Source organism: Miscanthus floridulus, chromosome 6 (genome assembly GCF_019320115.1).
Source record: "Miscanthus floridulus cultivar M001 chromosome 6, ASM1932011v1, whole genome shotgun sequence".
Classification (NCBI taxonomy): Eukaryota; Viridiplantae; Streptophyta; class Magnoliopsida; order Poales; family Poaceae; genus Miscanthus; species Miscanthus floridulus.
Genome location: NC_089585.1, coordinates 80,751,095 through 80,762,717, shown reverse-complemented (window position 1 = coordinate 80,762,717; position 11,623 = coordinate 80,751,095).

The window sequence follows — 11,623 nt, the reverse complement described above, 5'->3', positions numbered from 1 at the left end:
ATGACGTGCTATATAATGGCTACTGCAAGTATTGTCTCCACCCTGCGGGGGATGAAGACTAGATCATGGGCATGATCATCTATGTTATCTCATCTTACTGCTTTTGCTGGATATGACTATGGTACTGGCTTGTATTTGAACTAAGTGTGTGTGATGGTGTTAAACTACTTGCTTCCGCTATTTGTGAACTCGTTTTGTAATAACTATGTGTACTCTGATGTATGTGGTACTTATGAACTACTTGGGAAATGGATGTAACATGTGGCTTGTTATGTTGAATTACTGTGATCTTGGTTGTATGCAAGTTGGTTTGAAATCCTTCGTGGTTTCAGTTGACTACCGGGTTTATATGGGTTCAAGTATGATGGTTTGATCACTCCGGTGATTGCTTTTGTACTTGTGCTCTTATAAATTGGTCGGTTCTATTACAGCTGGCATCAGAGCTAGATTCAACATTAAACATGTCATATGTGTATTTAAAACAAAAGCTTTTGTTTGCAAAAATTAGTTTTGACAAAATTATAGCTATCTTTATATAGGTGATCAAATCTGAAATTTTATCTAAGTGCCAGTTGTCATATCCTCTATGCCCAAATAAGGACTTTCAGGTGGCTTATTTAAGTAATAACTTTTGGGGGTGAATTGCTTTCATTTTATTTCGTCGTCCATACGGCGTGCTATTGTATGGATGCCATCCGCTGGGATGGTAATGTATGGATCAATTGCCTCTACGCCCAGGTAAAGTGAGTTGTGAGAGCATGACCGTCCAACTATCAGTCTAGGGGAGAGTTAGCTATGGTTACCGGAATGTTTACATGTTGCACACATGTACATATGAAGGAACTTAATTGTGGGTGTATCCATCGGGTAGCTTTGGATACCGAAGTATATATATCCGGGGATGTATATATGGAGAGTATCTTAGTTTACTGCTTTCATTGCGTACTTATTTCTTTTGTTGGGATGGGCTGCAATGAAATTTTCTGCAGGTACACTAACAACGCAACGCGTAGCTCGACTAGATACATATATGAGAGAACGTATGTGTGCCACCGTCTATGTCGCTAGAATGTTAAATTTTCTTAAGATTCGTGAGGACGTACGGAACGTGCATGCATCATGTTTACTCATGCCATTACATTTTTGCATCACTCCCTCCCTTATCTTTAATTATTCTGTTATAGTTTTCTCATCCTGTAAGATAATCCTCTCCCACCCAAGTTGCAATGCTACTACTGATGGCCGCACTAGCACTACCGCCCTAGAGCAGCACATTCCTTCATGTGTTTGGCACCCCAACCCTGTTGAGGATGGTGTTACATTCAGTAGAATACACGGAGCAGTCTCATATACTTAGACATGATCTCTGAAACTTGAAGTTGATCAAAAATTTGGCCTATGAGCGGCTGCATCGCATGAATGTGCAGAGTAAAGTTATGGCGATGTTATGAGGATGAATTATTGTGCCTCTGTTTATTGTATGAAATTAATCTCTCCAATAAGTTCAGTTTGGCATAATTCTACAATCCGTCTGCATTATATCTGACATCGTCCATCATTACTCACAAATGCGCTTCTGCAGATGTCGCGCAATCTACGTTCAGGCCATGGTGGGGGTAGTGGCGATGATGATCTTCCACCGCCACCTTCGCCCACGCCGTCTGATCTATTGGCCATGCTCGTGGAAGGTCAGCGTGCGTTGGGTGATGCTATGCGTACCTTGGCCCAGCATCAAACCCAAGGCTGCAATCAACGTCAGGGGCCAGAGCCCAACCAGTTTAGTGATTTCAAGGAATTCCAAGATACCAAACCACCCATCTTCAAGGAAGCTGAAGAGCCGCTCCAAGCAGAAGAGTGGCTAAACACGCTTGAGCACAAGTTCCGTTTGCTCAGGGTGACAGAGCAGATGAAGGCGGAGTATGCTTCGCATCAGCTACAAGGACCAGTAGGTATATGGTGGTGACATTATCGGTCCACACTACCAGAAAATGCCTAGATCACTTGGAATCGATTCCAGGAGGCTTTCAAGAGTCATTATATTCCTCCCGGGTTGATGGCCATCAAGCACAATGAGTTTATAAAGTTGGTGCAGGGCACCAAGACACTCACTGAATATCTTCATGCCTTCAACCATCTGGCAAGGTATGCTCCAGAATTCGTTGATTCAGAAGCTAAGAAAATCGCCAGCTTTGAGAGAGAGCTTAGTCCCAAACTGATGAAGTCCATGGGGAACAACAAAAGTGTCACTTTCAATGAGTTCGTAAGTGATGCTCTTACTCAAGAGAATAACGATAATGTCTATGCTGCTTCCAAAAGTTGTAAGAGGGTCTTAGAGGCAGGTGTCTCTCAGGCTAGAGCTCCAGTAGCGAAGACTCAGTTTCGCCCACGACTACAGCCATTCGGTACCGGCCGCCACAAAAGAAGAATCAGGCAAAGACTGGGTTCAAGAAGGCATTCACTGTACCTCTTCCAAAGGGTACCACAGGACCTGGAAATTCTTTTGTTCCACCAGCTAATAGGCCCTGCTGGAATTGTGGCAGGACAGGTCATTGGTCCAAGAATTGTCCGTATCCTCAGAAGAACAATCAGAAACAAGGGAATTCTGGTGCTCGTCAAGGACATGTTAACTACACCAACATGACCGAGATACCCTCAGGAGAGGTAGTCACCGCGGGTAAGTTTCTTGTGAATCACCATCCGGCAGTTGTACTATTTGATTCTGGTGCTTCGCATTCATTTATGAGTCCAGCTTTTGCATCAAAATACAATCAGAAGGTAATTACAGTATCCACGGGTAGTTATTGCATTAGTGCAGCTGGAAGTAATATTTCGACCAATCAAATAGTGCTGGGGGTAAGGATTGAAATAGAGGGCCGAGTGTTTATGGCCGATGTGGTAGTCCTACCGGGATTAGGGATAGATGTAATCTTGGGAATGAAGTGGATGAGCGGTCATGGAGTGCTCATTGATACTTCCACTAGGGTCGTTATGTTGAGGGACCCTATCAGCAATGAAGCCTTCCTTGTGCCACTTCCCAGAGAGCTAGAACTCCACAACACTGCTAATGCTATCCAGACCCCGAGAATCGAGGAAGTCCCAGTAGTGTGTGAATTTCTAGATGTATTTCCTGATGATCTACCTGGTCTACCGCCGGATCGAGATATTGAATTCAAGATCGAGTTAGTACCGGGCACTGCACCTATTTCTAGAAGGCCTTATAGGATGCCACCCAATGAGTTAGCAGAGCTTAAAGTACAGTTACAAGATCTGTTAGAGAAAGGTCTTATCCGACCTAGTGCTTCTCCCTGGAGTTGTCCTGCTATATTTGTGAAGAAGAAGGACAAGTCATTGCGCATGTGCGTGGATTATCGTCCACTCAATGCGGTGACAATTAAGAACAAGTACCCATTGCTCCGCATTGATATTTTGTTCGATCAGTTGTCTAAGGCAAAGGTATTCTCAAAAATTGATTTGAGATCTGGTTATCATCAGATAAAGATTAGATCGGAGGATGTGCCTAAGACCGCTTTCTCCACCAGATACGGGTTGTATGAGTATCTGGTTATGTCTTTTGGCCTGACCAATGCTCCTGCATACTTCGTATATCTGATGAATTCTGTGTTCATGGAGGAACTGGACAAATTTGTAGTTGTCTTCATTGATGACATCTTAATCTTTTCTATAAATGCTGAAGAACATGCCGAGCATCTGAGAGTTGTTTTATCCAGGCTACGGGAACATAAGCTTTATGCCAAGTTCAGTAAATGTGAGTTTTGGCTTAAGAAAGTACCTTTCTTGGGTCATGTGTTATCCGATGAAGGGATTTCGGTTGATCCGTCTAAGGTGCAAGAAGTCATGAATTAGAAAGCACCAACTTCAGTACATGAGATCAGAAGTTTCCTTGGTTTGGCTGGGTATTATCGTCGATTCATCCCAGATTTCTCTAAGGTAGCCAAGCCCATGACCAGGTTGCTCCAAAAAGATGTGAAGTTTGTTTGGACTCCAGAGTGTGAGACTGCTTTTTGCACTTTGAGGACCTTGTTGACATCAGCTCCTGTGTTGGCACAACCTGACATCGAGAAACCTTTTGATGTGTTTTGTGATGCATCAGGTACTAGTTTAGGATGTGTCCTTATGCAGGAAGGTCGAGTTATCGCCTATGCCTCGCGTCAGCTAAGGAAGCATGAAGCTAATTATCCAACTCATGATCTTGAGTTAGCTGCGGTTGTGCATGCCTTGAAGATTTGGAGGCATTACTTGCTCGGTAACGTGTGCCATATTTATACCGATCATAAAAGTCTCAAGTATATATTCACTCAACCAGAATTGAACATGAGACAAAGAAGATGGCTAGAGTTGATTAAAGATTATAACTTAGAAGTTCACTATCATCCGGGTAAAGCAAATGTTGTTGCCGATGCTTTGAGTAGGAAATCTCACTGTAATTCTCTCTTGGAGGCAGATTATCATTTGGCGCATTTGTTACATCCTGCTGTGTTGCACAGTATTACCCTTAGTTGCTCTCTAGAAAGTAAGATCATCGAGCTTCAGAAAACCGATGTGGGTGTGTTCCACATCAAAAGAAAGATGAAGGAACAAGAGACAAAACACTTTCGTATTGATGAGAAGGGTGTTCTATGGTTTAAGGATAGACTGGTAGTACCGAAGGACAAAGAGCTTAGAAACCAAATCTTAGAAGAAGCTCACTCATCCAAGTTATCTATTCACCCAGGAAGTAGTAAAATGTATCAAGATTTGAAATCTCGCTTTTGGTGGACAAAGATGAAGAAAGAAATCGCAGCTTATGTTGCAAGGTGCGACAATTGTTGTAGAGTCAAAGCAATTCACATGAAGCCTGCTGGACTTCTCCAACCATTGTCTATACTAGGATGGAAGTGGGAAGAGATTAGTATGGATTTTATTGTTGGACTTCCCCCTACCCAAAAGAATTTTAATTCCATATGGGTGATTGTGGATCGTTTAACAAAGTCTGCTCATTTCATACCAGTTAGGGTTGACTATCGGCCAAGTGACTATGCTGAGCTATATTTTAACCAGATAGTACGTCTCCATGGTGTTCCTAGGACCATTGTATCTGACAGAGGACCTCAGTTCACCGCTCGTTTTTGGGAACAACTGCATAAGATGATAGGGATCAACTTAGTTAGAAGTTCTGCTTATCATCCCCAAACCTCCAGACAGACGGAGCGGGTAAATCAAATATTGGAAGACATGTTAAGAGCTTGTGTCATATCATCCAAAGGTTCATGGGATAAGTGGTTACCCTTGGCTGAATTTTCCTATAATAATAGTTATCAAGAAAGCATCAAGATGGCCCCTTTCGAGGCGTTGTATGGTCGCAAGTGTAGAACTCCTTTGAACTGGGTTGAATCTGGAGAAAGGAGATACTACGGCATTGATTTTATCGAAGAAGCTGAACAACAAGTCCGCACTATCCAAAAACATATGAAAGCTGCTCAAGCTAGGCAGAAAAGCTATGTGGATAAAAGAAGAAAGCCCATTGAGTTTGAAGTGGGTGATCATGTTTATCTGAAGGTATCCCCGATGAAAGGTGTGCAGCGATTCAGAGTTAAGAGAAAGCTTGCACCTAGGTATGTAGGTCCATATCCGATCATAGAGAAGAGTGGGAATGTAGCTTACAAGATAGAGTTACCTTACGAGATGAGAGCTATCTTCAATGTGTTTCATGTATCTCAATTGAAGAAATGTCTCCGTGTTCCCGAGGAAAGAGTTTCACTTCGAGATGTCAAATTGAAATCAGATTTATCCTACGAAGAAAGACCAGTGCGGGTTATCGACACAAGAGAAAGAGTAACCCAGAATCGTGTGGTCAGGTTCCACAAGGTTATGTGGAGTAACCAGGGTAGTGAGAGCGATGCAACGTGGGAGCGGGAAGATTATTTGAAGGATGTATACCCTACCTTTTATTCAAAATGGTACGCTTTTCAAATCTCGGGGCGAGATTTTTATAAGGGGGGAGGGCTGTAACACCTTTGTGTTACGGTTGTACTAAAACACTTGCATCACATGAGCATGAGCATCATCATCTCATTCATAAGCATCATATCATTATGAATATTATCATTTCATGTGTGTTTCTATTTGAACTGCTTGGTTTATGCTAGCAAGTGTGTGTGCTCATGTGTGGGCTATGCAAATGTGTGCCAAATGTCCTCTTAAACAACTTAGCTACACTTAGAATGTCTTTAGCAACAATGTTCATGTTGACCATCTTACCTAATTACACTTCTAAGTAATAGTTTGACTTGTGTTGACCCTAGAGCTCTTATCTTTGACTGTTTAAAAAGTACAACTTAGAGTGTTTGCATGTCTGAGCAACCTAAAGCAAAGTTGTAGCAAATTTTATATGGAACAAACTTTGTTTAGAGGTCAAGTCATGAAAGTGTGTGGAACAGTCTCAAACATGGCCCACAAGTCAGAATTGGGGCTGATTCTACACTTAGAAATTTTCTAAGTCCAAAAGCTGAATTTCAGTTTCTTGTACCTTTGTTTGGAGCCTTGTATCTCCCTAACCTAACCGAATCAGCTCATGTGCCAATTAGAAAAGTTGTAGTTCTCACCTCAATCTCCAACTTTGGCAACTTAACCTAGAGCTAGATCGGCACCGTTTAAGAACTAATGATCGTCAAAAACTCGCTGTCAGGCGCCATCGATGTTTCTCTGAATCGCGTCTATAGTGCTTCGGCCGGTCAGTCATGGCCGACCGAGCTCAGGCCGCGCGCGCCAAGTGGCGGCAGTACGCCGGCGTTGGCCCCGCGGGTCAGGCCATCGCGGACACGACGACGCCACGCGCCCCTCAGCTCGCCTATTTGCTTCGCCATGCACGTCTGGCCTCGTCAGTTCGCGCCGAACCGAGCCGCAGCCGCTCGCCATTGCCGGCCGGGCCTCCGCCGTCACCTCGCTCTCGCGCCACTGCAAAAACGCTGCTGCCAGCCAGCTCCAAGCTCTGCCGCGACCTCCTCTTGCTCGTCGTCGCCTCCACGCAGCCAGTCAACCTCTGGTGAGGCCGCTTTCGGCATTCCTGCGCCGTCACAACCTCATCGGAGGTGAGCCCGCCGTGGCCAACCACCACCGGAGCTCCCTCCTTCCTTTCTCTCCCATCCCTCGTTGTCTTTGTGAACTCCTGATGCTCACTTCTGGCTTAGGTCAGTCCGCCATGGCCGTAGTTGGCCGGCATACCTTGCGCAGCGCCGCTGCAAGCACCATTGCCGACGGCGACCTCCTCCTCGGTAGCTAGGGAGCCCGTTTTCTTCTCCCATTGGCGCGGGGCAGTGAGCTGAGCATGTTGGTGCCACACCCTTCGCCGGAGAAGCCACCGGCGGCGAACTACGCCACCGCCGTTCCTCCTCCCCTGTTTTCTCTCACTGGCGCGCGGGGCCCTTTGTCAGTCGTCGCTGCTGAGGAAGCCACCAGCCTGGGCCATGCCGTGTGGCTGGGCCGCTTGCGCATGCGTCATGGGCCGCCGTTCCTCGGGCCGGCCCAACAGCTGTGGCTGTGTTGTTTTCTTATTTGTTTTGTTTGTTTTATTTCATAGTTTGGCATATAGATTCAAAAATGTGTATCTCCTAGTTGGTAGATCCAATTATTATGGCTTAATTTTGTTGAGTTCCTAGTAATGTCTAGTATTTAATAAAAATATTATATGAGCACATGTTTTAGAAAGTCTGGATAAATTAAATAGGACTTTGAAATGTGTTTTTGGTTACATGCAAACTTGTTTGAATTTTATCTTGAGTTTCTGTGGTCCAAAAATGATGAAATTTTGTGGGTGATCTATTATTGCTCAGTAGAATCATTGGTTAAAATTTCAGAGCTAGTTCATGCATAGTTTTTAAGTTATAGAATTTCTTTTTATCAATAGATGGATCTTGTGTGAATTTTCATAATTTTTCTATAGATCCAGTATAGGTAAAATTTGGTGAGTAAGGTTCTTATGCTAGAATGATGCTAGGGAAAATGTGAAATTTGTTGCTTGACACTTTTTATTAGGGTTTCCTAATTATGCTAAAAATGGACATACCACGTGTTATTTTAGGCACAGCAAGTTCTGCTTGCTCAATGGTTTTGAAAATTTTATGGTAGTCTATGTGAAGCATGAGATAGCCACTGTAATTTTTGTAGATTTTTGTGAGCAGTTTTACTATATATTGCTTTAATCACCTAATTAACTAAATAAAATTGGAAAAGGATATTAAATAATTTATTTAGAAGTTAGCGCTATACTTTTTAGTGTTCCTCTGGTATGTGCAATAAGTTGGTAAGCTTGGTTTGGTCAAATTAGGCTTTTGCATCATCGTTAAATAAATAAGTTAGTAACCCTGCCGTCCTGGATAAATTCTAGGTTACTAGAATTCGTTTTGGTTAACGTAAGTATCATGCTGTGATGTTTACAATTGTTTTGTAGAGAATTTCATAAGCTTTCCAGAATGTCCTCATACAAGTCATTAGGAATTGTAGAACTCTGGTTGTGGTTGAATTAAGGGACTACTTGTATGCCTACGACGCTTTAAATGTTAAATTATGTATACCGTTACTATTTCTAAGTTTATGGTAATGTTCTTAGGTGTTAGGCCTTTAACTGAAGATGAGCAGCTTTACCTTAGGTTATGCAAGTTAGGTAAGTTGATCTTGTTTTTCAAGTTAAGTTTTGATACATGTTTTAAAGTGATTTGAATAGAGCTATTCTTAATCGGTAAACGAGGGTCCAGTGATGTTTCGTTAAACACTTACCGTGATTCATTCATCATGAGCATCATGTCATTCTTTATGCATCCATGATATTTATCTTGTGCATCGGCATGCAATAGGTGTTCCGGAGGGAGTTACGCTTCTAGAATTCGAGCCAGTACTTCCGGAGGAGCAGCAGCAAGCTCAGGAGCAGGAGGTGCAATCCCCCGAAGAAGGAGTCAGCGAAGAAGTTCTTGAGTGCCCCGATCACCAACCTTCATCTTTTCTGAAAGGCAAACCCTGGAGCATTCTAAGACTCCTATGTTTTCAAAATAGTTACTTTGAGTATCTTTATTTATTGCTGCATTAAGTGATAGGAAATTGGATGCGAACACTTGTTGCATATATATCTATTCCTTGGCCAGTATACGTACCCTGAATCCTATTTAGGTCCAGGAGCGAATCAAAGCTTAGCCATGCTTAGACCGGTAGAAGTCAGGTGATTTCCTGTCACCTGCATATTAGAAAAATGTCTGGTCATGGTTGGCTATAATTGCTATCGTGGAGAATAACCATGTATTAATAATGATTTGTGACCGGGCGGGAGGTCGATAGAGAAGCAACAAGGCAAGGAGGTCTTGGTTGTGGATCTATCCCCGTCTGTGTCGGTTAAGGACCGATTCGCTGTACGTCCTCATATCATGTTGAACGCATGCCTATCACTTAGTTGGCCGGATAACTCGTTCCGACCGCGAAGCCGAGTAGCTCAACTCAGGCCGAAAGACCGAGAAGTGAAAGTGCGCACCTTGGCGGTAGTAAGGATGTGCGGGGAGCTATTGGCGTAAGTCTGAGGTGAGATTGACCACCTGGCAGAGTGGACTCCCTGAGGGTGCGGCGCTGCTCGGAGCCGCAATTCCTGAGTTGTACCAAAGGTGACCTAAGGCTACCTTCGCGAGGTATGTCTGGGTTTGTGTTAGGAATACCCCTCTAGCTGGATAGGAATCGATTCGAATCGCCGTCTCTCCCAGATAGTGAGAACTTGACTGAGCAACGGCAACGTAGATACACTTAATTGAACTTGATGGTTAAATTGATGGTGATGATACCACATTATACCGGATATGGTTACTAATGTTTGGAGTTAATCAAGTGCTTGCTCTAGTACAGGTGCTAATCTAGTTGATAGGTTAATATTGTTAAATTGTTGCTTACTCATAAAGCAAATTATGCTCTCATATCACTAAAGCATTTTTGCAAAATGATTGTCAAGCTAGATCCACCGATAAAGCCTTGCATAATCCTTAGTGTCATTTATTTCTGGTTTACGACGGGTAAGTCTAGCTGAGTACCTTCTCGTACTCAGGGTTTATTTCCCCTTGTTGCAGATGACGTGCTATATAATGGCTACTGCAAGTATTGTCTCCACCCTGCGGGGGATGAAGACTAGATCATGGGCATGATCATCTATGTTATCTCATCTTACTGCTTTTGCTGGATATGACTATGGTACTGGCTTGTATTTGAACTAAGTGTGTGTGATGGTGTTAAACTACTTGCTTCCGCTATTTGTGAACTCGTTTTGTAATAACTATGTGTACTCTGATGTATGTGGTACTTATGAACTACTTGGGAAATGGATGTAACATGTGGCTTGTTATGTTGAATTACTGTGATCTTGGTTGTATGCAAGTTGGTTTAAAATCCTTCGTGGTTTTAGTTGACTACCGGGTTTATATGGGTTCAAGTATGACGGTTTGATCACTCCGGTGATTGCTTTTGTACTTGTGCTCTTATAAATTGGTCGGTTCTGTTACAACTTGTATGGGCTTCTGGTGCTACCTATGACGTTGATTGGCTACTGAGTATTTACATCTCCTTTTTCCGTTAGCCATATAGAGTCTACTTCACCTCGAGTGCATTCCTTGCCCTCGATTGCTCAGTGAGCTATTGTTCCTCTCACAGGTACTTTAGGTGCGTGCACACTTCCTTCAACCATACTATTACTGCAACCTTGGTTCTCACTTCTCTGCCCTAGGCCCTATTAGCTACTCTGGTTGGGGCCATCTCGTAAAGGGATAACCATTCATGATATCTTCGGGGGCATTCTGTACTTCACAGCGTTTGCAAATGTCACTGCCTTGGCAGCCTCACTAGACTCTGATTAACCAATAGGCACTATCATGCCTTGTCATCGCTACGCTCTAAGATTGATATTGCTCCGGTCCGTTGGAGGGGTGCTTTCTTAACACCTCAGACTTGATTTGCTCTATTGCCTTCGGGGTGCTAAGCGTACTCGTGTGATGATGTACTAGACATTACTGCCGGCTTGGTGCACTATCCAATAGGGTGACGGGTTTGGCACTCTATTCGAACCACTTTGCCTTCACATTTGAACTTGCGTGGTGTGTTATTCCCTTATGTACTCATAGGCTTGTACATTTTGCTGGGATGCGATTTGGAAGATAAGGCCAAGATACAGGGGAGACACTACCGAACTCCTTTGCTGGGCTCACATGACCAACGATGGGGACTTGATAGGGAACTCCAAAGGTCTAGATAAGGGCGTCGGGACTAGTCTAACATCACTTATCGATACGCCACTCTCGGTCTAGGGATGTTTTAGCAGATTCCTATTATGCCTCACTTAGGTAGACTATACTATCCTCCTTAAGCCAATAACAACTAATGAACTCCCTACCATTTTTCCAAAATAACCCATTTGGACATCTTTGCAACTTATAGTGTCAAGGAGAAGAGGCTAGAATTAGTTAGAGAATAGGGTTAAAATGACTTAGGGTTCGCCTATAGCATAGAGTAAAAATTTAAAGTCCAAGGCCGAAGTGCATGTCGAGTGAGTTGAACGTTGCCTTGCATGAGGAGTGTAGGTGTAAGTCAGTCAACTGCTCCGATACCC